This window comes from Trachypithecus francoisi, unplaced genomic scaffold (genome assembly GCF_009764315.1).
Source record: "Trachypithecus francoisi isolate TF-2019V2 unplaced genomic scaffold, Tfra_2.0 Lachesis_group16, whole genome shotgun sequence".
Taxonomy (NCBI): Eukaryota; Metazoa; Chordata; class Mammalia; order Primates; family Cercopithecidae; genus Trachypithecus; species Trachypithecus francoisi.
Window position 1 is genome coordinate 48,379,987 of NW_022681461.1, and position 26,842 is coordinate 48,406,828.

General features: G+C 38.1%; 1 protein-coding gene across 1 annotated transcript in view; it reads left to right on the forward strand.

The window, feature by feature from the left end:
• Positions 1–26,842, forward strand: part of ADAMTSL1 (ADAMTS like 1) — a 979,130-nt gene that overhangs the window by 408,286 nt on the left and 544,002 nt on the right. The window lies entirely within an intron of this gene.

Below are 26,842 nucleotides of genomic sequence, written 5' to 3' on the forward strand. Positions count from 1 at the left end.
CCCAAAAGTCCATCAACAATAGAATGGGTAACACAATTGTGATATGGTCATACCACACAGTATGACTTAGCAGTCTAAAAATAACTATCATTACATACATATTCATGTGGATGAATCTCAAACATTATGTTGAGTGAAAGAAGTCAGACACAAAATAAGATACACTATTGGATATATGTAGGATATATATTAGTCTGTTTGTGCTGCTATAGCAACATACCACAGACTGGGTAATTTAAAAATAATGGAAATTTATTTCTCACAGTTCTGGAGGTTGGGAAGTCCAAGATTAAGGTGCTATCCTCTGATCTGGTGAGAGTATCCTTGGTGCGTTCTCACATGGTAGAAAGGGAAGATAATGTAATCTAGCTAGGTGTTGCCTGAAGCCTCTTTTAAAAGGATCTTTTTTTTTTTTTTTTTGAAACAAAGTTTTGTTCTTTGGCTTAGACTGGAATGAAGTGATACAATCTCCGCTCACTGCAACCTCTGCCCCCAGGATTCAAGCAATTCTCCTGCCTCAGCCTCCCGCATCACTGGGATTACAGGCATGCAACACTACGCTCGGCTAATTTTTGTGTTTTTAGTAGAGACAGGGTTTCACCGTGTTGGCCAGGCTAGTCTTGAACTCCTGACCTCAGGTGATCTACCTGCCTTGGCCTCCCAAAGTGCTGGGATTACAGGTATGATCCACCATGCCCGGCCTAAAAGGATCTTAATCCCAGTAGAGAGGGAGCAGCCCTCATGGCCTAATCACCTTGTAAAGGCCCCATCTCTTAATGCTATCATAGTAGCAATAACTGAATTTTGGAGAGGATCAAGTTTTAATACGAATTTTGAAGGAGACAAAAATATTCAAACCATAGCAGCTGTGATGTACTATAATAAGGCAAAACTAATCTATAGTAATTGGAATCAGAACAGTGGTTACCTCTGAGGAGGAGAGCTTAACTGGAAGGAGGCATCAAGGAATTTTCTGGGGTTTTGGAAATGTTCTGCATTGATTGTGGCAGTGATATGGATGTATTTTTTTAATCAAAATTCATCCAGTTATACACTTAAGATGTGTGCCTTTTTCGTATATGTAATTTTTTACCTCAAAAAAAAAAAAAAAGAGATGGAGAGGAGTCAACAATTTGAGACTGATTGCTAGACATTTTTGAAAAAACAGGTCATAGGGTGCTGGCATGCTTTGTATTTTACTAACTGTAAGAAAATATATTTTATTATACATTTGACATTTAATATATATCACGCATCTTAAATATTAATCAAAAATTGATTTAGAAACATTAGAACCTTAGCACATTCCTCTTGAGTAATGGATTTTCACACATTGGCCTTGCATGGGTCCATGCATCCCTTCCCCCTTGGTAAATGAATGCAGGCTATTGAGGCTGTTTTGCAGATCAGAGCTTCATTTTCCATATACTTGACCACTTTATAGTATTTGAGTATTTCTCAGAATGCATTTTGCCTAATGTGGAACTTTTATATGAGAATGTCTCTAATATAAGGCTATTTGCCATTATTTAAGTGAAATATGACCTGGATTTGAATGCTAAGTCAATCTGGATTTGAATGCTAAGTCAATCTTGAACAAAAAATTGAGACCAGTTAAATATTTTTTCAAAAGCCCTCTTTTGGCTAATACAAAGGGAAACAAAAAGCCAAGAGAATTTTATATTTAAGATCTGTTTAGCAAATAAGGAATGATTATTTGGTTTGCAGTAGAGAGAAAACTTAGCGAAAGCTGATTAAAAAGTTTTTCAAATTACTGGTACTCTACTTTTGAGTTTCATGGTAGGTCATTTTTAGTTATATGCAGCTTCCTTCTTAAGAGCGGTGACACTCCTGTTTCTGTAATAACTGACTGAGCAAAAACCTCTGCTCTTCTGATATCGCATTTTACCAAATAACTGAAACATAAATAGAATTAGACTTATGGGTGTTTGGCATGATGTCATACTGTGGTTATGCTACTCTTGACCTGAATGATCTATTCCCAAAGAATGAATTGAGGAGACTATTAATGATTCCAGAGTAGAGTCAGGCCCTGTGGGCATACTTTCTCTTTTTATTTTGGGGGATTTAGAAGCTGACCTTTCAACCCAAAACAGGGGAATCTGGGCTCTTTCCTTAGCAGAGTTGAAAGTCAATCAGCCCAAGTAGGCATTTTTCCCCTCTTATCTGTGAAAAGTAACAGTATGTCAGAGACGTTCTCCTCATTTATAGGTGTAGATACTATAATAACAACAAACTGGGGGACTTGGGGTTTCTAAAGCTGCAGAGTGAGGCAGAGATCAGCAACAGTTACACTTCAGGTTCCCAGTTCTTGATCCAATAGTTTAATGTGTGTTTTGTTAGGCAAGTGGACTTATAACCAGTTCATATGAGTGCCTTTGAGCTAATATAAGGATGATTATAAAAGGTCTAGACTAAAAGCTTAAAGAGTTATACGCTGAGTTTAAATAATTCAAAATAAATCCAATTAGGAAAATAAATGTTAGGCAGAAATAGAACTTGCTTACCAATCTAACCAAGTTGGCTTCTCATTTATTCATTCAACCATGATATTTAGCTGTGTCGATTGTGGAAGCTCAAAGATATTTAAGATGGTTTTCCTGTTTTTTGTTTGTTTGTTTGTTTCCTGTTTTAAAGTAACATACACTCTATTGTAAGAACAAGAAATCCACACCAGAAAGCTTGAATTAAGTAACAGGACAAGATTCAAATAATGTTATAGTATATCTCTCAAAGAAGTGTTACAAGTCAAAGATCATCAGTGATTACACAGATTTTGAGAAGGAAACTGAATATCAAGGAAGAATTGAATCCTGTTTGCACAAAGTGCTTACGTGGGTGCCACTTCAGCTGTTTATCCAATTTGTTAGTTTTTACGGCTGTGCAGAGTGCATGTGTGTTCTCAGCAGAATGAAATGAGCTGCAGTTCTTATTATATGTATGTTTAACAGCTGGAGCTGCCTATTATAACACTTCACACAATCCATGATAATCATTTATTTTCCTATTTGTCTCTTTAACTATATTCAGTGCCCCTGAGGGCATGAACTGTGACATAACAGCCAGCATTTATTAAGCTCTTACTACATACCAGGTATCATTTTAAATTTCAAGTACTTTCCATGTATTAATTCACTTAGCCCTCCTAATAACGTCATAGCCTAGGTATCATCCCCATGTTTAGAGATGAAGAAATTGAGGCATGGAGAACTGAAGAAACATACCCAGAAGGGTTAGAGAACATGTGGCAGAGCTAGGCTATGAAAACAGGCGGTCTGGCACTAGAAGATCATGCCTTAATCCGTACACTGTGCCACATCTCATCTTAGTATCATTTGTGCCTAAAATAATGAGTGACACGGTATCATTGGCTAGATGAACACGTGGATAAGGAATAGTTTCTATAACTATAAGTTTTTTAAAAGGCATCTGAGTATTAGTAGAAGCACATGGGAAGCACCTCCAGAAAGGATCACTGACCCTGGAGGATACAGAGTACACAGATGCCCCCCAGAAATGACAGGATGTCCCCAAACCATGGATGTCCTTATGCTTTTAGTCCTTCCTCTATTCCTCTCTTTAGCTACAGTTTACATTTTAGCTTGGATGATTGTCCAATCAAAGCTTTTTCAAAAAACAACCCCCACTCCTTTGCTATAGTCTGAATGTTTGCATCCCTCCAAAATGTCCTATGTTGAAATGTCATATAATCCCCAGTGTGAGATATTGGAGGTGGGGCCTTTGGGGAGTGGTTAGGTCATGAGGATAGAGCCCTCATGAATGGGATTAGTGCCCTTATCAAAGAGACCCCAGAGAGCTCCTTTGCCCCTTCTACCCGTGAGCACACAGTGAGAAGATGGCCATCTATGAAGCAGGAAGTAGGTTGTTACCAGACACTGAATCTTAATCTTGGGTTTCCCAGCCTCCAGAACTATGAGAAATCAATTTCAGCTTTTTATAATACACCCTAGTTTCAGTTGTTTATAATACACATTAGCCTAAACAGACTAAAATACCCTCTAACTCACTCAAGTATTAAGTTCATGAAGAGAAATCTCACGCATATAAGTGGAAGAACATTTACTGGGGTAGAGAAAGAACCAATTCCTAGAGATAGAGTGTGACCCAGGGAGTCCTCCAAAAGGTGTCTGCTACAAGAATGTTAAATTTGTACTTTTACATGTTATGAAGTAAATGTCACTTAAGGATTTAGTATGTTTTTCTCGTGGTTTAGGGATCTAAGATACTGAAATGAAGGCAGTACTTAAAACCCCTTATTCAAATAGGCAGTGGCTTATCTTTATCAGCCACGCTAACCTAGTCATGTCCTGCAAGGAATTGAGCCATGTATCCCAAGTTCTCTGGCCAAAACCAAAGTTCTCATGCCTTTCCTCTGAATACAGGGTATTCATCCATCAAAGCATTCGTTTCCCCAATTATGTATGCATTCATTCATTCATTCATTCATTCAGCAACCTTGATATTCCTTGTTCTTTGCTTTGTATTTGCCATGGCTGGCACCAGGCAGTGCATATGGAGTGGTTAGCAGAACAGTCTCAGGCCATGATTTCTTGGAGTTTACAGTTTAGTGGTGTCAATATATAAACATGTATCTTAGTGATTTTCTGTATATGACATATGTAATTCTTAGGCATTTAAATTCTGAGTCTTGTTTTCTCATCTGCATAAGGGGGTTAAAACAGGCCTGGCCTTTTTCACGTGATGAAATGAGACTTAATGTCAGTGAAGTTCCCTATTTTAAATGTCAAAACATAACCCAGAAATAAAATGTCCTTATTTTATCAGTTACCTGACATAGATAATGTTGATAGCTGGAGCTATCTTGCAAGATGTCATCTTGCAAGGTAGTTTGGAGGACAAGAGAGAGTTTGTGAATCACTTGACACAATTAAGTCTTCAATAAATGCTGGCTATTATTTTCAGTATCATCAGTTGTTCAGAAATTACATATTAGGACTGTTAATTTTCCTAAGTATCTTCCTTCTGCCCTTTTTCTGCCTCCCTGGTCCTGCCACTCTTGCATTCACTGGCATTGTAGTCACCCCCTACAGTGCCCAGTTGAGGACTACCTTCCCAATCAGTATTCTGTGCTCCATCATAACCTCCTTTGTTTCACCAACAAAAACTAAAATTTCTCATCCTATTCCCTCAGGGTCCTGCTTTCCGGTGGATGTCTGAGGCTGATGCTATCATTCCGAGATGAATTCTGTTGGTTCATTTGTTGTATGCCAAGTGTGTGCTGGGTGTTTTAGCTCAAGTGTTCCTCCCAAGCAAATATTATTTCCATTTTATAGACATGTGGGATATTATCCCAAATTCACACAGTGGAAAGTGGTAAAACTGGGATCTGAACTCTTTCTGCTGAATCTAACACCTAGTGACTCCCTATAGACAAATATGAGTTATAAAGAAATACAACCTTTAAGATACGGCACTAAGCAAACCAATAGTTGGGGACTGTATTTTATGAAATACATGGCCTTTGTAAAAGCAAATGCATAAGACTGCTGATTAACTGTTGTTTACTGAGCACCAGTTACATGCCAGGGACTGTCCCAGATTTTCAACATACAGAGATGGATAAGCATGATCTTGCTTAAAGAAGCTTATGTAGCTGGAGGAAGAGAAGTGAAGATAAAGTCATGTGACCATGAAATAATTCAGCCTCGACTGGGTATGGCATAGTCAGGGCATATTTCACATGTGGTTTTGGTGGAGGGTACTCACAGACAGAGGAAGGAGAACAGGTGGATCCAGGATAAAATAAACACTGTGACAAGGCAACAAAGGTGTAAGACAAAGGAGCTGTTTGAAGAATTGCAAGAAGGAGTGTGGCTCGATAGAAAAATATGTTCATGGAGAAGTGTGAGAGAGGATGCTAAGGAAGTGTGTTGAGGTTAACCCAAAGCGACAGAAAGGTCTTTGATGCTATGCTGAGGCATTCGGACTTGAGTCTATAACCAGTGAAGAGCCATAAAAAGTCTTTGTTTAAAACTGCATTTTAAAATAATAACTGTGTGAGTATCATCTATCCCCACTGTGTTGGCCTATGGTTTTTAAGATAGCACACAGCAAATTGTGCATCCCTCTTGGATATACTACAGGGTAAAACCTTAGTATAATTCAGTCTGAATGAACAATAGTAATTAGTCCTGAACTATGCCTTGGTGTTATAATGCACTGCACATGGTGATAGAAAATAAACCCCCGGGGACTCATAAACAAAATGAATGAATTATTGAAGTGCCTGTACTAATTTTATCTCTGGTGTAGAGGTTGAACTATCCATTAGAGCAATTCTAGGAAAAAAAACAAAACAAAAACAATTTGCCACAAGACCTCAACTTTTCTATCCTACTGCCACCTTTCCTTTCTATCTTGAATTCTATTTGAAGCTGTAACTTTCCTAAATCAGATGCTAGAGTTTTAGGAGCTATGCATCAGTAGCTCTGGCATGGCTTGAAGTCTTCCTTAATCCAGCAATGGAACTAAAATGAAAATAGAATTACCAAAAGGGCAGATGCAGTATCTTATATCACTTTTATTATATTATATTTTAGCAGCTGAGACAGGAGGGGAGAATATTATAGAATCAGCTTGCTGCAGTCTCGCCTATAATTATATTTTTCCTTGATAAGGCATTGGCAAGTAGCCCACCAAAATATTGATGTGAAACTTGATCTCCCAGGGATGTGGAATTTCTCCAGCCTTGGGATTGAGACTGAGAGGTTTTGGAAGTGTTTGGCAGCTGTAGTAAATTCAGGAGCTGGAGGCAAGGAACAATTCTTCTAGCACAAGCCCAAAGTCAATATATTATATAACTACAAAAGGCATACTCCTCACTGTACTTTTGTACTCTTCATTGATCATGTTATCTTACATAGATGTAAACATACACTTTACATACTATTTGAGAAATGCTGGGAGTCCTATAAAGTTTTCATAATTTTATATTTAGGGATGGGTATGTTAATTATAAGTGGAAATGAGGATTCAGGATTTCCCTCAAAATAAGAGGAAGTGAGAAATTATCTGCATGCCCTATTTTATCACATAGTTTGAGTTTTGCCCTCTCTTGCTATCTTTTTTATATGCACCAGCCCAATTTTTCTCCTTTTCTTAGAGACAAAATCCTACTCTCTCACTCAGGTTGGAGTACAGTGTTACAATCATAGCCCCCTGCACCCTTGACCTCTCAGGCTCCAGCAATCCTCCTGCCTCAGCCTCCTCAGTAGCTGGGACTAAAGGCATATTCTACCATACCTGGCAATTTTAATTTTTCCTTTTTTCAAAAAATTTGCTACAGTATGGATGTACAGCATCAATAGAGTTTGTTGATAACCACACAGTTAAGGTTATAAGTTAAGTTATTTTAAATTAGAGCCTATATAGTTATTTCCCTAGGTGAAACTGCAGGCATTATATCTTCTGGCCCACTGAACCACCAGAATTCAGTAAGAGTGTGTCAGAAGGCTGCTGGCAGAGTGAAAAGAGCATAAGGTTAGGATCCAGACACACCTGAATTTAAAATCCCAACTCTGGCACTTAGGAGCTGCATGAGCTTAATGAGCATCTGAGTCTCTTTCATCATCTGTAAGCATATGAAGAATAAAATGGTATCATGTACAAGAAGCACCCAACCATTGTTGGCACCTAACAGGCATTATTTTCCCCCGTTTTCTTTTCTCTTTCCCACTTCAGAATGGCCAGAATTCCAGGAAATTTACATCACAGATTATTTAGCAAGTAAACGATTTGGTGATCAAGGTTTTCAAAATGGCTTCAGGTGTGATTATTTTTATTTTTTAATGTTCCCATGTATTTATACCAAGTGATATGGTTTGGCTGTGTCCCCAACCAAGTCTCATCTTGAATGGTAATCCCCATAATTTCTGCGTATCTTGGGAGGGTCCTGAAGGGAGGTAATTGAATCATTGGAGCAGTTTCCCCCATGCTGTTCTCATGATAGTGAGTTCTCAAGATAACTGATAGTTCATAAGCATCTGGCATTTCCCCTGCTGGCACTCATTCTCTCTCCTGCCTCCTGTGAAGAGGTGCCTTCCGCTATGATTGTAAGTTTCCTGAGGACTCCCCAGCCATGTGGAATTGTAAGTCAAACCTCTTTTATTTATAAGTTACCCAGTCTCTGGTGTTTCCTTATAGCAGCATGAGGATGGACTAATACACCAAGCCAATTTTGTAAAAAATTATTTAAGATAGCTTTACAAATAAATTCAGTTGGTGGAATAAATGATAGTACAGTAAAAAGATAGAGAAACAGGGACAAAATACTCTAAACCAGTTGCTGTAACTGAGGACAATATTTGGTCAGGGAATTTCCCAAAGAATTTCCATTATATGTAGCTTCCATTGTAAGAAAAAAGCAAAGTTAACAGTTCATCAGAGGAGACAGATTTTACCCTAGAAAAAAGAAAGTTCTTATTTGAGTAATTGTGTTGAGATTTTTCAGAGGGATTACTCATTAGATATGACAGGCAATATTCTTTTTTTTTTCTTTTCTTTTTTGAGACGGAGTCTCGCTCTGTCGCCCAGGCTGGAGTGCAGTGGCCGGATCTTAGCTCACTGCAAGCTCCGCCTCCTGGGTTTATGCCATTCTCCTGCCTCAGCCTCCCGAGTAGCTGGGACTACAGGTGCCCGCCACCTCGCCCGGCTAGTTTTTTGTATTTTTTAGTAGAGACGGGGTTTCACAGGCAATATTCTTAATTCACACCCTTGAGAATCTAACTAGAGCAATCAGGCCTGACCATGGCCACAGGGTATACACAGGGTCTGTCCAGATCTTCCATTAGAGCCCCAGTTCTGAGTCAACTAGCTTCACAAGCGACCCAGAGAAGATACTGTGCTAAGTGGGGATTTCCTAGACTCTAAAGCGAAATCAACTTTGATTCAAACTCAGATCTGCCTCCTACTATCCTTGAAGTTTGGGCAAGTTAGTGTAGCTTTCAAATCATAGTAAAAAGTGATTAATAGTACTTACTTCTTAGAGTGTTAGTAAGCATTTAATGAAAAAAAAATATGGAAAGGGAGAAGTATGTGCCTAAATGGTCTGCCTTTGGTCCCAGGAGTGCCATTTCATTCATTTTCTAAGCACAATACAAATTGGAATTGTGAACCTCTGATTAGGCTCTATGCATCCTTTTGTTGGAAAACCCTCAACAGAGAGATGGCTTTCAAGCCATCAGCTCCTTAGCAAATGCTTGTGCACATACACGTGTGCACATATGCACACATGCAAGAGATTAGTTCTTATATATTATATTGTGAATTATGAAAAATTATACCAGAGAACTATGCCTATCCTGTTTTGTTTAAAGTGCTGCTGTTTGCACTTTAATTCCAAAATTATATTCTACATTATTGGCTGGATTGTAAGTTTGAAACTCTTAGTCCTAATAGTGGTACTACCCAGTCAATATTTTGTTTGTTTGTTTCTTCAACATTGGACATACTTACAAATCATCTTCTTTATAAAGCAATTCATCTATCTAATTTCTGCATTTCTTCCAAATTCACATGGTAGACAGAATAATCTTCTAACAAATAGAGTCTGTTACCAATTTAGGTCACCAGTCTGGGACTTGGAAAAAACAAAAACCAAATAGAGTAAAGACTTCTCTCTTCTTTTATTTAAAGCTACCACTTCCATTATAAGAAAAAAGGAAGGATTCTAATTCATCAGAAGAAAGAGATTTTGTCCAGTATCCAAGTCAGGAGCTAAAAACAATTCTCATTTGGTCAATTTTCTAAGCATTCCCTTTTTCAGTTCTTTATTTGGAATATTTTCTATTGTTTTATTAACCAAGACAGATCCTCATGCATGTAATCATATAAACTTGAAGAATTATTTGTATATCATATATAATACAAATTCCTGATAATTTAGATTCCTTAGTAACCAGAAGGTACATAAGGCATTATGAAACTACACCAGCATCTTAGTGTAATGTCAAAGACAATCAAAGTAGTGATAACAGATCTTTGATAAAGATATGTCCTTCTTTCTAAGAGGCTCCATTTCTAGTAGAAAAGAGGCCACATATTTACATATTTGTTTTTTTAAAAAATATATTGAACATGTCCCTAAAGTTATTGGGTTGAGACAGGCAGCAGATAGAAAATATTCTAGGTAGCTATTCAACTTATTTTCCTCTCGTTCTTTTTTATTTTGTTTATTTATTTTTATTTTTGTAGAGATGGGGTCTTCCTGTGTTGTCCAGGCTGGTTTTGAATGCCTGGTTCTATATTTACCAACAACCAACCTACTGACCACAGATTGATTCCAAACTGGGGAGGCAACATATCACAACCTTCGTAATGGGGCTGCCACAGGTGGTAATCTTTACAGAGGTATTGTGTGTGTTTGGTTATTGTAACCTAGTTTTCTGAGGACAGATGACCCCATAACAGAACAGATTCTGGACCCCTCTTAGGTGCTTCACATGTTCAAGACAATATTACTGTTCACTATTCCCATTAAATAACTTCATAGCTTTCCCACTTTAGAACCAGGTACTCCAAAAATAAATCTTCAAAAACAAAAATCTGAACTATGTATGCCGTGTCTGTATAAGGTGATGTAAAACATATATTAGTGCTGTTAGATTTTGAAAGTATTTGGAAGTGCTGCCATATTTTACATGGGCTTTTATTACTTTTAGACTTTCATAGAACAACAAGATAACTGAAGATTTGAATGTTTGCCTAGTTGAATTTGATAGGTTGTAGAAATGTTTCCAGAAAGAGAAAAAAAAATTCTGGATTCCTGCTTTTAGCATCTATAGGAAGGAGTATATTCTATAGTTTTACAGGAGAGAAGAATTAATCTAGCATTGTGGGAGGGGCATTGAATCAAGTCTCTTTAAGGCACAGTCTTATACGAAGATGAGTAAACAAGTTCAGGTTTTATTTCACTGCACATAGCGTAAACTGGAATTTAATACTTTACATAACCCTTATCCCAAAACTTATGCCATAGAGTCTATATAAATCCTGGTGAAACATTTAAAGAGTTTGTGTTCCCAGTAGATGGACCTATGAAAGAGCTTAGAGTTGGTTTGGAGAAATATTGTTTTGTCTGTAAGACAAAATTTAAGTAGCTTGTAAAGATTACTTCTGATCTTTAAACATTTTGCTTTTAGGGGAACAATGCAATTTCTTTTTTTTTTGTTTATTTATTTTTATTTTTGTAGAGATGGGGTCTTCCTGTGTTGTCCAGGCTGGTTTTGAATGCCTGGTTCTATATTTACCAACAACCAACCTACTGACCACAGATTGATTCCAAACTGGGGAGGCAACATATCACAACCTTCGTAATGGGGCTGCCACAGGTGGTAATCTTTACAGAGGTATTGTGTGTGTTTGGTTATTGTAACCTAGTTTTCTGAGGACAGATGACCCCATAACAGAACAGATTCTGGACCCCTCTTAGGTGCTTCACATGTTCAAGACAATATTACTGTTCACTATTCCCATTAAATAACTTCATAGCTTTCCCACTTTAGAACCAGGTACTCCAAAAATAAATCTTCAAAAACAAAAATCTGAACTATGTATGCCGTGTCTGTATAAGGTGATGTAAAACATATATTAGTGCTGTTAGATTTTGAAAGTATTTGGAGGTGCTGCCATATTTTACATGGGCTTTTATTACTTTTAGACTTTCATAGAACAACAAGATAACTGAAGATTTGAATGTTTGCCTAGTTGAATTTGATAGGTTGTAGAAATGTTTCCAGAAAGAGAAAAAAAAATTCTGGATTCCTGCTTTTAGCATCTATAGGAAGGAGTATATTCTATAGTTTTACAGGAGAGAAGAATTAATCTAGCATTGTGGGAGGGGCATTGAATCAAGTCTCTTTAAGGCACAGTCTTATACGAAGATGAGTAAACAAGTTCAGGTTTTATTTCACTGCACATAGCGTAAACTGGAATTTAATACTTTACATAACCCTTATCCCAAAACTTATGCCATAGAGTCTATATAAATCCTGGTGAAACATTTAAAGAGTTTGTGTTCCCAGTAGATGGACCTATGAAAGAGCTTAGAGTTGGTTTGGAGAAATATTGTTTTGTCTGTAAGACAAAATTTAAGTAGCTTGTAAAGATTACTTCTGATCTTTAAACATTTTGCTTTTAGGGGAACAATGCAATTTCTTTTTTTTTTGTTTTGTTTTTATTTTTTACCACAGGCAACAATTTTTCTACTTGGACTATCAGCCGTGAATAGATCTAAGCTGAAGTGGAAAAAAAGTGATCTAAATATTTAAAGTCACTCAAGAAAGATAGTTAGATTATTTCAGTTTTTCAAAGAGAAAGTAAAGCTGTGAGAGAAAAACATACAATGTTGAAGATAACAATCTGCAGGGCTAAATATGTAAAAAGTAGAACCATGTGGTTTATATCAAATTCTTTAGACAATACACAGTCTTTTACATCATAGTATTTAAAATTTTTAATGTAGCCTAACATCTATTTTTATAGATAGGTGAAGTGGAAGATTACAAAAAGTAAAAGGAACTTGGCAAATCTTACCCTGCCTGTTTACCAAAAACATCACCTCTAGCATTACTAGTATTAGAGGCACTGTTTGACAGTACATGCAACTTAATGTGAATGTTGGATTAGATTTTAGATTTCTATCTTTGTCTATTTGTAAATAAAGATCAGACTGTGTTTGTTGAGATGGTCATCTCATTGGGACCATGTGGGAGCAAAGAAACTCTAATAATGATATTATAATAATATCATGACTATGCACATAAACCTCACTGTGCGCCAGACATTGTTCCAAGCCTTTTATTTTTATTAAGCTGTCTTTTGAATTAATGCGGTGGGTTTTTGTGATGGTTAACATTGAGTGTCAATTTGATTGGATTGAAGGATGCAAAGTATCGTTCCTGGGTGTGTCTGTGAGGGTGTTGCCCAAGGAGATTAGCATTTGAGTCAGTAGACTGCTAGACATGGACTCACCCTCAGTCTGGGTGGGCACAATCTAATCAGCTGCTAGCGCAGCTAGAATAAAAGCAGACAGAAGAACATGGAAGTACCAGACTGGCTGAGTCTTCCAGCCTTCATCCTTTTCCCACTGGTGTAAGACCCCTGGACTTATACCAGTGGTTTGCCTGGGGCTCTAGGGCCTTTAGCCACAGACTGAGGCTGCACTTTCAGCTTCTTTACTTTTGAGGTTTTGGGAGTTGGACTGACTTCCTTACTCCTCAACTTGCAGATGGCTTAATGTGGGACTTCACCTTGTGATGGTGTGAGTCGATACTCCTTAATAAACTCCCTTTCATGTATACATCTATCCTATTCATCCTGTCCTTCTAGGGAACCCTGACACATACAGTTATTATCCCCATTGTTTCTTTCCTATCAGTATTCTCATTTTACAGGTGAGGAAGCTGAGACACAGTGAAATTATATACTTAACTCAGGGTCACACTGCTAGTAAGTGGCAAAATTGGGATTTAGACCAAGGAGACAAGTTCCAGAGTCTGCTTTACTGTTAACTACTACAGTATGAGCTAAGGTTTAAACTCTTCACCTCATAGGCAGAATAATTAATGAACAAGTTTTCGTATATTGGTCATCACTGGTGCTGCAGTTCATGGAGAAAATAAATTCCTTCTGGGTTATCCACTGTGATTGTATCTTCAAAGAGAGACATCCGGAGACACAGTACTGAAAAGTGGTAAAAATGCTGAATATAGTATTGAACTTTGGAAATCAGCCAAACTTCCTCCCTGCCAAATGGAAATTCTGGGCTCCACCTGGGCTAGGTTCTGCAGCTCTGATTGGTGTGTGGGGGTGGTCAATCCTGTCTTGGTTACAGGATTGGGGCAAAAGATGAAGTGGTACAGGGAGAAAGATTATTTAGGATCCTGAGGATCCATGTAGAAAAACCATACAACTTTGTTGATTACTTTCACTGTTAATACATGGTCTACTACCTCAACCGGGTCCTCAGAGCTACCTAATCAGCATTCTGTTTTTCATAGTCTGCTTGCTCTTCCTGGGTTCCATAGTAAACTATGTTTTTTAAATGATGTCTTCAAGCCACTGACCCTTAACTTTTCCACCGCACTCTCAGCACCGGGAAAAGAGTCATCAGCCTGGAAATCCCTTGGTCTCCTACCACCAGCAGATGAATTTCCCACACGAGCATCCACCTTTGGCCCCTTTCCTAGCTCAGTGGGCTTCCTTCCTATTAGTGGCTGGTTTTCTATTTCCATTCAGGTTCCTACCCTTCCTGCCTGCTCAGAGTCCTCACACCTCATGTAACTGATTATCCCCTTTTCTGGTTTTGGCTTTTATGTTGTTCAGACAAGTTCTCATCCTGTCCCCAGGTTAGAGTGCGGTGGCATAATCATTGTTCACTGCAGTCTTGAACTACTGGGCTCAAGCGATCCTCCTACCTCAGTCTCCTGAGTAGCTGGAACTACAGGGGTATGCCACCTTGCCCAGCTTATTTTTCATTTTTTAAAGCTTTTCTTTTAGGTTCAGGGGTACATGTGCATGTTTGTTATATCGGTAAATGCATGTTGCAGGGGCTTGATGTACAGATTATTTGTCACCAAGGTAATAAATAGTACCTGATAGGTAGTTTTTGAATACCTCCCCTCCTCCCACCCTCCACCTTCAAGTAGGCCTCAGTGTCTGTTGTTCCCTTCTTTGTGTCCATATGTACTCAAAGTTTAGCTCCCGCTTAAAAGTGAGAACATGTGGTATTTGGTTTTCTGTTCTTTCTCTTCCTTTGTTTCCTATAACTCAAGTAATCACCAAGCTCTATTAAGTCTGTGACATGGTTTGTCTCCCTACCCAAGTCTTACCTTGAATTGTAATAATCTCCATGTGTTGTGGGAGGGACCAGGTGGGAAGTAATTGAATCATGGGGGTGGGTTTTTCCTATGCTATTCTTGTGATAGTGAATAAGTTTCATGAGATCTGATAGTTTTATATAAAGGGGAGTTCCCCTGCACATGCTCTCTCTTGCCTGCTGCCATGTAAGATGTGCCTTTGCTCCACATTTGTCTTCCACCATGATTGTGAGTCCTCCCCAGCCATGTGAAACTGTGAGTCCATTAAACCTCTTTCCTTTATAAATTACCCAGTCTTGGGTATGTGTTTATTAGCAGCATGAGAACAAACTAATACAGTCTATTTACCTGTCTCTAAAATTTGTTTATTTTTTCTTTATCCCCACTGTCACTACTGTCATTAGCCTAGACCATTAGCCTAGACTAGACCCCCACCACTTCTCAAATGGGTGATGACTACAGTTTCCCAACCAGTCTGCTGTGCTTAGGGTTTGTTCCAGCATCACAGCCTGGATGATCTGTCAGGAACACAAAATTGATCATTCTAGTCCCTATTTCAAACACCTTGGCAACTTCAAGTTGTCCTCTAGATTAAACCCAGACTCCCTACGTGATTTGCAAGGCTCCTCACAAGCTGGTCTCTGCCCATCTTCTCAGTTTTATTCTCAATACTCCTCTTTCAGGCTCTCTGGTCCAGTCTTAATGAAAAAATTTTCATCTCTGAAAGTTTCATGCTGTTTCTTTTGTCTGGGTTTTTGTTATGCTGTTCCCTTTGCCTGTTCAACATTCTTCATTATACCCTTTGTCTTCCTAACTTGCATTACTTCTTTATCTTCCTAACTTGCATTCATCTTTCAGGTTCCAGTTTCCAAATGACTTTCATTTTGGAGAGTGTTTTCTGGCCTTCCACATCCAGAAAAATGTCCCTCCATAGCCCTTTTGACTTCCTATATGGTGGCACTTATTGCACTGTATTATAATTGCCAGCACTATGCTTGGATGAATAATTTATAAGTATTTAATAAGTATTTAGTTGAATAACAGAAACTGAATAATATTTTTTATTTTCTCTCATTTTAGAAATTAAGTCAGTAAAACCTGACAACTATCACCCCACAAAATAACCTTAAATTCATTATAGTTTTATATAACTTCATTCTTTGGTCTAATAGACCTTAATGGATAAATGTTTCCCCATTGCTTATGTAGACATAAAATAAGATATGCCAAAGGCGGGTAATGGGAGAGAACTGAACCAAGTGTGCATTAAACCAAGGTATTATGTTCAATGAAAAACAACATCTATAAGTTTTAAGGGTTAAGATAAATGTATACTTGGTTGATGTCCACTTTGGTTTGGTTAGTATTTATTGGGCATAATATACCATATAACGCCGTATTCTCTCTGTACTGAATACTTTTGTATGGAGGATTTATTATATGACCAAATAATGAACTCGGTAAAATGTCATGCTACCATTTCTTCCCACTTGCTGCCTCAAGCCTGATCCTACTCCCAGTTCTTCATTTCAATGAAATTTTTCTTCTCCCAGTGTCTATATGTGGGGCTAGTCCCTGATTCATTGAAAAGATATGGCACAGGCCCAATGAAATTGCAAGCTGATTACAACTTGGGAAAATTAGGCTTTTTTTTTCCTGGATCTTCCTTTGAATAATCTTTTTTTTTTTTAATATTTAGACAGCATATAGGTCATTGACTTTAACTTTTATCTCATGGCTTTCATGTTGGTTTATAAGTTTCAGACACTATTCTCAAGTATCAACTCAAGTGGTAAGAAGCATTTGGGCTACACAAATGGCAAAGAGAGTAGCATGGCAAAAGGACTAAGAGGAAGGTCCACTCGTTTAGGAAAGTTGTCTCATAGCTTGTCTCATTTTAGTTGCATCTTTCTAAGTCAGAGAATTATATTAGAAAATATCACTTTTTACTTATTAAACATATGTATATATTTTAAGTGTTTAACCTTTACCTTTTGGCTTCTAACAGATCAGACCATGGTTTAGTGAGATATTTTAGCGCTGAGAGGGTGGCCATCATGGCTAGTGCTGCCCAACCTTCCTCTTCCCCATGTGGTTGTGCATATTTAGAAAACCTGAGACCTTTGAAAATCTGTGTACTCGTTGTTTATTTCTGAGTCTTCATTTACTTTAAGTTATAATATTTAACATCTTCTCAAGGATTACTTCTCTCTGTTCTGAATTTAAAAGAAACTGGACTCAAGAAAGATTTCATCTGAAACTTCTGATCTCTCAATTTCTCTCTGCCAACAAACCCTAGCATGTCAGTACATCCTGTAATATGGCTGCTGGTGCTCGGATGACAAGATACACTTCAGTTTAATGGAAGTGAGCATAATTCTCACTAGACTGCACCATTTTTCATTCTCTTTCAAAAATGTGGTTTTTTTTGTTTGTTTGTTTTTGTGTTTTGCCATGGTTAGTAACTCACACCTGCAATCTCAGCACTTTGGGAGGCTGAAGCAGGAGGATTGCTTGAGACCAGGACTTTTAGACCAGCCATGGCAACATAGTGAGACCCTGTCTCTACAGGAAATAAAAGTTTTTCCTTAACATACACATCAACTGAGTGGTTAGTTTTGTAGGTCTTAAGGATTTTCATTCTCTTTTAGGAAAGCTTCCTCCATATACATTTTTTAAAGCACGTTTGTTCCCCTTTCATCTTTCAAACCTTATCCTGTGCCGCTACTTCTATGCTTTCCTTTTCCCCCTCTCTCTCTCCCTTGCTGGCATATCAATATCTAAAAATGAGGTTTTCTGCTCCACAATCTGGACCCCACCAGTGATCAATGAAGTGAGTATCAGTTACAAGCACAAGTCCAGCAGGAGCCAGTTTGGCCTAAAATCAACCTTCCTTGGTAAACTAAGAGAATATATAATCCTGATTGATTACTCCTAGGAAATATATTTGTGTCATTGGTAGTCAGTGCAATTGAACTAAAATAGTTCTTAATTCTAAACCCTCTTTTAGATTTTTACCTTCTCACATGTCTATGCCACAAGTAAACGGTTTGGATAAAGAATGAGGAGATGAAAACTTATTTCAGAGCTTCGTACAGTACTGACTAGGTCGCACCATCTGAGCTCCTTAAGCTTCTTAGAATTTGTCTTAGAGGATGTAATAAACTGTGATGCATTGATCTGGCTTAGGGTCCCTGGGCATTTGTGCTTGAAGAATTCCATTTATTGAATCCTTGACTCTACAGCAGTGACTCCAGGCTCAACCTATTACCAAAACAGTTTTATGTCTGAAAAATATGATAAGCATGCTTGCTTCCCTAGGATTATGATTCTGTATATGCAAATCTCTCCTGAGGCCCAGGAGAATATCTCTTGCTATAATCCCATGTTATTTCTTCATCTTTAGTACAGATTACTAAATCATCAACTTTTCCCCAGAATTACTTCATCTTTTTCAAAAACACGCATTGGATAATAGTCCTAAAGCCTGTCTATGCAGTCCAGATCTCACTTTCTTTGTCATGAGTGTAAAACATGTTTTAATTACCAAAATTAAGGGTTTGATTCACCCAAATACTGAAGTTCTTTTGTTTAACTAAAATTCCTTAGGCTCTAATCATTTTTTTTCATTTATTTTCTATATCATTCTCATAAAAAACTCTTCAGATTCTCAAAGGAGTAATCTAACTTTTCCTTTTGCTTTTAATAACATTTTAATTATTTTTTTAATTAACAAAATTTGTTTTTATAGAGATGGGGTCTCGTTATGTTGTCCAGGCTGGTCTCAAACTCCTGGCCTCAAGAGATCCTTCTGCCTCAGCATTCCAAAGCACTGTTTTTTTTGTTTTTTTTTTTTTAATTACAGGCACCTGGCCTTAATTATTTTTAATGACATATTCTGCACCATATCTATATGTATCTTTTAAATTTGGAAACTTTTACATGCATGATATACATGTGAGATTCACAAATAGGCTCTTGTTGATAGTAATGGTAGAATACATTTTAGCATTTCATATGGAGAGGTCCAATCCCGAGTGCATACACTGACAACGAATTGGGGGTTCTTGAATCCTAGGGTTTCCTTTGGCCATTAACATTGATGCAGGAGCAGCAAAGCAAAATCCTGGGGAAGGGCTAAGTGGAGTTACAGGGCTAAGATAATGAGTAACTGTGAGATGGAGGTGGAAACATCAGTAGCAACAGGGGCCGAGTCTAAACACCACATGCTTGAAAACTAACATTCAAGACTTGATCTGAGTTCAGAGCCCATGCAGTTCTGGAGGAAGCTCAACAGGAGACCTTGGAAGCTCTTTCCTCATCCCGATGGAGCTGTTTAAGTAGAGTTCCCCTTAGGAGGCCCTCTTTTGACAGCCTTGTGGATATCCCTCCACTAAGCTCAAAGGCATGGTCCTGGCTTCCAACAGACATGAGAGTGGCCAGGTGACTCCGACCTCCTTCTCCTGTCCCTGGAGATTTGGTCTCATCATCCAGAGACAGTGTTATACTTTCCTCACATTCACTTTCACTCTGACTTCCAGTTCCCTACAGGATCTAAGTGTCTGTCAAGTATATCCACAAGTCAGACAGCATATTGGCGACTGCCTAAATAAGGGAACATACAAGTTAACCCTTTTCCTGTCTAGAAAAAAAAGAAAAAGTGCAACTCACTGCCAATGCCCATTTAATTGTATATAAACACAGTATTTGAGGCTGAAGCAAATCTAACTCATTTTCAATGTGAAAATAAAATCTAAAAACTGTTCTAGGAGTTATTTCTAAGTGGAACTAACATCCAAATCAACTGAATCATCAGAATCCTCTATTTCAGAAAAAATTGAATAAATCAAATGAATCTTTGGCCAATAACTCTTCGAGAATGATGTTAACATCACGTGTAGGAATGCTATGTTTTCTCGAATTTGACATTTTCGTCAATCGAGAATCACTATATTTTGTAAATGGACATACCACTACTAAAAATAGAATGCTATAAATAGAATGATGTCTTTTGTTTCCAAAGTCGATATACTACAGCAATGCAAAAATAATAATAAAATTAAGATATTTCGTGGCAAAGTTATCTTAGGGTAAACGGTGCAGCTGCAAGCACCGCTGGAGAGTATTCTCAGGGCAAATGGGAAAGGGAATGAACGTGTATCTCAGAGGTGAGAGGAGCTGCTTCTGTAGCAGCTATCATGGGGTTCCACAGCTCACATGCCATTGGCACAACACAGAACCCTGAGCTGCAGAATTGGCCACTTAGCATCCAGAAGCCCATGTGACAGGTGATACCCCAAATCAATGATGAGGAATTGAACATGGAGATCCACTCAAGGACTGCAGGCCCCTCAAAAAACAAATCAGGGACTTCAGCCCACTCTGTAGCAGTGGGCCTGGCCCTCTCATTTTTCTCCTTTTGTGACTGTCTCATCCTGCTCTGTTCTTGGATCAACCCGCTTCTAATCCTCTCTAATCTGTACCTTACCCCCTGACCCTGTATGCTACACATCCATTAGCCTTCTGTTTCTTGGAGGTTTTTATTATTTGTTTAAATATAACAAACACATTGATCTTAGTACTTTACAAACATGAATCCCTATAATGATGAGATGATGAGGTAATTCTAGCGTTACCCCCACTTTGTAGAGGAATTTGTCGTCACTTTTGCCTATTAATGTTCCTAGACACTGCATATAGCCAGTCTCTTGGGCACCCAGCTAGTTCAGCATCACTATTATCAGTCTCCTATCAGTGCCTTTCTCAGAGCAGAGTTGGATGGTACCCACTGTATGGTAGCAAAAGAGCTTGAGCTTTTGGAGCTGGGCAGTCTGGGTCTGCACTTCAGGTTTCCCACATACTAGCTGAGTGACTCTAAGCAAGTAAGAGTTTTTACATCTGTAAAGCAGGAATCACATCTACCTTGGAGAGTCATCCAGGAGGTTGAACATCACATGAAGAAAACCCTAGCACTGTGCCTAGAACAGAAAAGCGATTAGGAAATGATAGCTACTGTTACTCCCCCAGGAGTATACAAAGTCCTGCTTGACTACATTGCACACAGTTAAAACTTTAGAAGTAAAAGTGGCCTTCGATTTTGGCTAGGTGGATTCTTTCCTTTTTGAATGAGGAAACTGAAGCCCAGAAATCTTTAGACGTTTTCGAAGTCATCCGCTAATTAATAAGAAAACAGAGAAAGCACTGAGGCCACCTGATTCCTTACAGTGTCTTTAACTACCCCCACACCCTGCCTCTGCTGAACTTGAAAGACTCAGTCTCACAGGGGCAGAGCCCAAAACAGGAGATGATCTGTTAGACAATGGAAGGCTGCAGCACATTCTCCTCCTTCCATTCATTTTCCAGTAGAAGCAACTCTTTGCCTCAGACGTCTTCAGGTTCGGACAATAACAAAGCTATTGTTCAGAGACAAATACACAGAGCTCTTGCTACAGCTGCCTGCTTTTCAGTCACAGTGGTTTTTGACTCAATTCCTCCAAGTTTTGTAGAGGCTCATCTTGTTTGAAAGAGAAATGTGCCGTAGTCTCTTCTTTTCCTCCTTAGGTGAATGGTCACCCCACTTGTAGGGCAATAAATGATATTGCTTTAGCTTATATTTATCCTCTCCCAATAATTTACAGATTGAAATTTACTTCTTAGAGACAAAAAAATATTCCTGGGGTTGAAGTTGAACAATTTGATGTCTCTGGTAGCAGGAATTTTGTTGTGGTAATATTGTTACCATATGGATAAATACGTAACTATTGAAAACTGGGATGAGAATTCCAGGGCATTTTACTGGGACCACCAAGATGATGAATGACATATTCAATTCTAAGGAACTGAAGTGAAGAAGAATTCTGCATTTTAAATTGGAGTATCATGTCAAAATGAAAACCTTATTACAAATAAAAGTACATATACACATAGGAGCAAAACCTCTTCAGCTCTGGGAAGGATCTATGTGACACCAACATAGTTAGAATGTTTCAGAATTATTTAAAAAAACAATGAATCAGCACAGCTGTCATCATCATTTATTCCTTTCTTTCTCTATAATGAAGCACTGCTCCTTTTCCGCTCCCAAATGAAAATCAGTTGGGCCTGTCCTAGAATATTGAACTATTTGGGGTTTTCAGGCCTTTTTGCTCATGATATTTATCATTGAGGCAACTGACTGGTGAGCTGGACCCATTGTGCTCTGAGGAGATTTTTGTTTCAAGCACTGCTTTGTTTTAAGTTAGGTGTTGAATGCGGCATCAAAGGTAGGCAGGCAGACATTCAGAGGCAGATGTGGGCACATTCCCAAAAGTTCAGTGCCAAGGGCCTTGTGTTTCTTAACAGAGGTGACCTGGAAAGATTCCAAAAACAAGATGAAAAATACAAAGTTGAATTTAGTTAAAGGGAAGGAGAAAGGAAAGCATTGAAAGCTTGAATCCTGTTAACTTGAAAAGTTGAGTTCTGGTCTTTTAAAAGCTTCCTTCCAAAATAGACCCAAATTAGTTTAATCTCTCGCCAATTGTAGGTTTAAATTTAGCTTCTCACACTTATTAATCTTTTTAGCAGTGAAAATAGCCATTGTTGCTAATAGGAAATTGATTTAGTATTTTCTGTTTATAATGAACTTTTAGTTAACTTGGATGGTTAAAACAAAGACCCTCGTTACTGATTTTATTAATGGGTCCCTAGCTGAACAGACGGAGGGGGAGTCACAGGGTTAGGGCCAGCACATAGAGTCAGCCATACTTGCACACGTCTTCCATCACTTCCACTACTGCTGCTTTTCATTTCAAGCACTGCTTTGTTTTAAGTTAGGTGTTTAGGATGAATTTTGGATTTTGGACAAGTTGCTTAATTTCTCTAAACCTCACTATTGTCATCTATAAAATGGGAATATTTTGTGACGTGTAAGTGAGCAAATGAATACGAAGTATAACACTTGCTACATAATGAGTACATTCTATAATTCATAGACATGTTAAATTGCATATATTTGGAAAGATCTGGAAGTAGTATCAGGACCAACTGCAGACTTCCTTTTTAAACATGAAGTAGGTGAAATAGAGTTGTCAGATGCTTCACCAGGACCATGTGGCCTGCAAGTCACAAATTTGGCCTGAGCTATGGTGAGAATCCAGATCTTTACCTTCTTTCCGTTGAATCTACTTTGTATATGTATAAGGCTATTTTAAATTTAATTACTGTAAAATAATGATTTTATAGTGATATAAAATGTGTATTATTACAGTGATATAAAACATATTATAACTCCTATATAAAATAACAACTACCATTTATTGAAGGTGTATTGCCAGTCATTTTACTAAGTATTTACATATATTATCTCATTTAATCCTCATATTGACCATGAAGGCAAGTACTACTATTGTACCTATCTTTCAAAGTTGGAGACAGTTAAACACAGAAAATTTAAATAATTTGTCCAAAGTCATATATTTACCAGTGGCAGAAACATGATTTGGATTCAGGAAACCCGTCCTTGAAGTCAGTGCTCTTAACCATCACATTGACTGTACTTGAATATTTGAAAATGAGAAGAAAATGAGGCACTTAGATATTTGAAACTGAGAAGAAAATGAGACATATGTGAATTGTTATCACTCTCATATACACGGGTGAACTTGGACAAAAATGAGGGCATGTTACAAAGAACAGTAAATTCAGATAGCCACATGTTGGTCATCACAACTTTATGGCTGCATTTAAATGACTCCCCAGAACGCATAGGTAGCTGTGTAGCTCTTAAGGAAGTTCAGGTGTCAGATGCCCTCTTTTCAGGTGTCAGAAGCTCTGTTTTCAAATCCTGCCTCTGTGTCTTTCTAAAGAAGACCAAACTTGTGTCCTCATACTTGTTGGGCTTTGGTTATCTGTTTTGTTAAATGAATATGATAAACATCAAGATATTATTGGGAGGATTTTAAAAGATGTAAATGCAATTGTATGGCATGTAAAACGGCCCCAGAGAGGGTCGCTGCCTTAGCAGAAAATATTTGGTATCCTTTTCTAGTTTCCCTGAATCCTCTACCAGCTTTTAGAGAATTAAACCTAGTAACACATTGACCCATTTCCTTCGGGCTGGAATCTGTTCTAGGTAAAATGCAGTCATTCCCGGGTCAGCCCGCCTGAGGCACAAGCCCTAAGCACAGGACTGACTGCAGATAGTGATCCTCTCAAGGGCTGACTTAAAGGAGAGAGTTTCTGCCCCCCAAGCGTTTCAGAGCGTTTAGCTTTCAGAAGCACACATCTGCTAGTTTGAGAGATGCTTTCTATTAGTAATGTGTGTTTTTATAATGGCTGTTTTTGCCGTTACTTTTGCACCAACCTAGTATTTTTCTTTGAGGTTAGACCTCCGAAGACAAAGATACACAACACAGCACAACGTGTTGTTGGCCTGCAGTAACCCGGGCCTCAGCACAGCCAGAAATGGAAAAATACCCTCAAAGAGCTAGAGAAGGGGGAGCAGATCTGAAAAGGGGTTTAACTAATGTGGCAAATGGCCCGGCACACACTCCCCTCTCCTGATTTGTTTTGATACATCCCCACCTGGTCCCCAGGTGTGTAAGAACCACAAAATACTCTTCATGCTACTGCTCTGGGCCAGACTCATGCAGTGGGAGCTGGGCTGTGCACCTCGGAACAATGGCTTTATTCTTTCAGGTGCCTGAAGAGAGGTCTGAATGTAGAAGGAGCTGTTGCTGCTAAGGGCAGGGGGAAAAAAGAGGTTATATACCTTGAGGAATTTGGGCCCAGTGAAAAAAAACCTGGAAGTTGCAAGATGCCATGTTGAAATGTGAAGCCAGTCCTTCCCTTCTAGCCTGTACCCCAAGTTTTAGATAACTGTGAAGGTGAATTGACTGCATATTCAGAAGGGAAAGGAGCAAGGAGAAAACATTTTTTTCTGTGAAAACCCAGGAGTTTAAGCCTAGAAATACAAGGAAGTTGTCAGAACGGAAAGGTAGGGGGTGTTCTTGACTCCACACAAAGATCTGTAGTAATAAAGCAAGTTCTGGAGAGTTTGTTTTGGCGTTAATTATTTCACACTGGAAATCATCATAACAAAATGGCAAATTCTGGAATTTCTACTTTTCCTTCACCTGAAGAGGGTATACATTTTTACTTTGGCCAGACAGAGACCTCATGTTATTAGAGACAGGGGTGAATTGGAAAGAACAGTTTTCCACCTCACAGTTTTATGGAATTGGCAGGAAAGCTTTACTAGTCTCAAGGCGAAATACAGACTACGATATTCTCAAATTTTTCTATTAGGAGAAAAGGTGGCAAGAACTTCATAGAATTTTGTCTGAGGAGATTTGGCAAAGCATCGTGTAGATGTATATGTGAAATTAAATTTCTTATATGGAGCTTTCAGCAATGGAGAAAACAAATTGTATCTCATATAAAAGGGATGAGACAGCTATTTGTAACCTCATTACATTGAAATAACAACTAAAATTGTAAGGAGACATTAAATAATAATCTGCCTGCCTAAACATGGATTTTCTAGTTTGAAATGAATGCTTTGCATCTAGATTAATAAGGTGACACAAGACACTACATCATCTGCCAGGGGAAGATTTAAAGCAGGTCAGGTTCCTTGGGAGGAAGAGAAAAATAACTTTTAAGATGAAAGACCAAAAAAAAAAAAAAGAAAAGAAAAAGAAAAACCTGTGTGTGTGGTCCAAACTTCTTTTTTAAAAAACAATTTGCCAAAGGTGATTAAGGTGCATGGTGATAGTTTTCTCAAAGCTTTAATGATTCGCTTGCAAGGCATGATTAGTCGTATCTTTGACCAGATGAGGAATACATAAATAAATCCCCCCCTTTTTTTTAAATCTTTGGTGTTTAATTCTGAGAGTATTGGGAAATGTGATGAGAGAGGTGCATGTAATAGTGCTTATTTCCCAAGGAGGGTTGAGAGAGTGTTGGCATTTGATTGCCCATAAATCTTTAAAAATACAAATACTTAGTAAGTTTAGGCCAACAGGGGAAAGAACTCTTCGGCTAAAACAGGACAGACCTCCCTGAAAGCTTAAACTTGACCTTCTCATTTCTGCTCTTGCAATGGGTACACTATTAAGACCTTCTTAACCTGTGGCTCAAATCTTCGAATTAGGAATACTTTGTCTATGTATTGCCCTTTAAAAATACATGTGCTGGTCTTCCTGAAACCACATTCTTTGAAGCAACCCATGTGGTACAGAGTAGCTTTATCACCAGAAAATTAGAGAGACCTTTTAAAGAAATACATTTGTATATGCTTTTATACTTCACTTGGTAGTGAGGGAGTATAGACAGCGGTTTCAAATATCAATGATGACCTAGTTGTTTGATTACAGTCAATCACTCTGTAATTTGTAGCTTCTTTTACAGCCATGAGAAGTAATAGATGGGATTTCTTGTCCTAGCAGCTATGTAGTTGCTAGGGTTTAACAAACTTTTTTTTTTTTTTAGTATCTTAAGTTCAGAATATATAAAATAGATGTATTCTTTGTTCTTATTTTAAAATACACAGATGTAGCTTCTATGGTGTTATCCTTAGTGCATCTTTGAATGGAAAACAAATAGCATATACTATAGAGACTGACGCTAATGAGAAATCTCTTAACATTGTAAGAAGTGTTTGGAAAAGGAAACAATGAATTGTACAGGATTTCAGGTGTTACTATATGGGGGAAATGGCTTGAAAGGCAGATACTGTAAGACTTGGAAATGATTTATAAGTACGCTTTGCATAAGGATGTTGTTCTAAATCTTCCTTCTACCCATCCTACAGATCAGTATCCTGAGAACATGTGCCAAGTCAAGTAATTCCTCAACTCAGTTGACCTAGTGTCCTATTCTAGGCCTTGTTCTGTATATAACTGTCCCAGTGCGTGTCTTCTCTCTGGACAGCCACCTTCTTCAGGTCAGGGATTACATTTAAATTTCCTTTGTATCCCAGTATT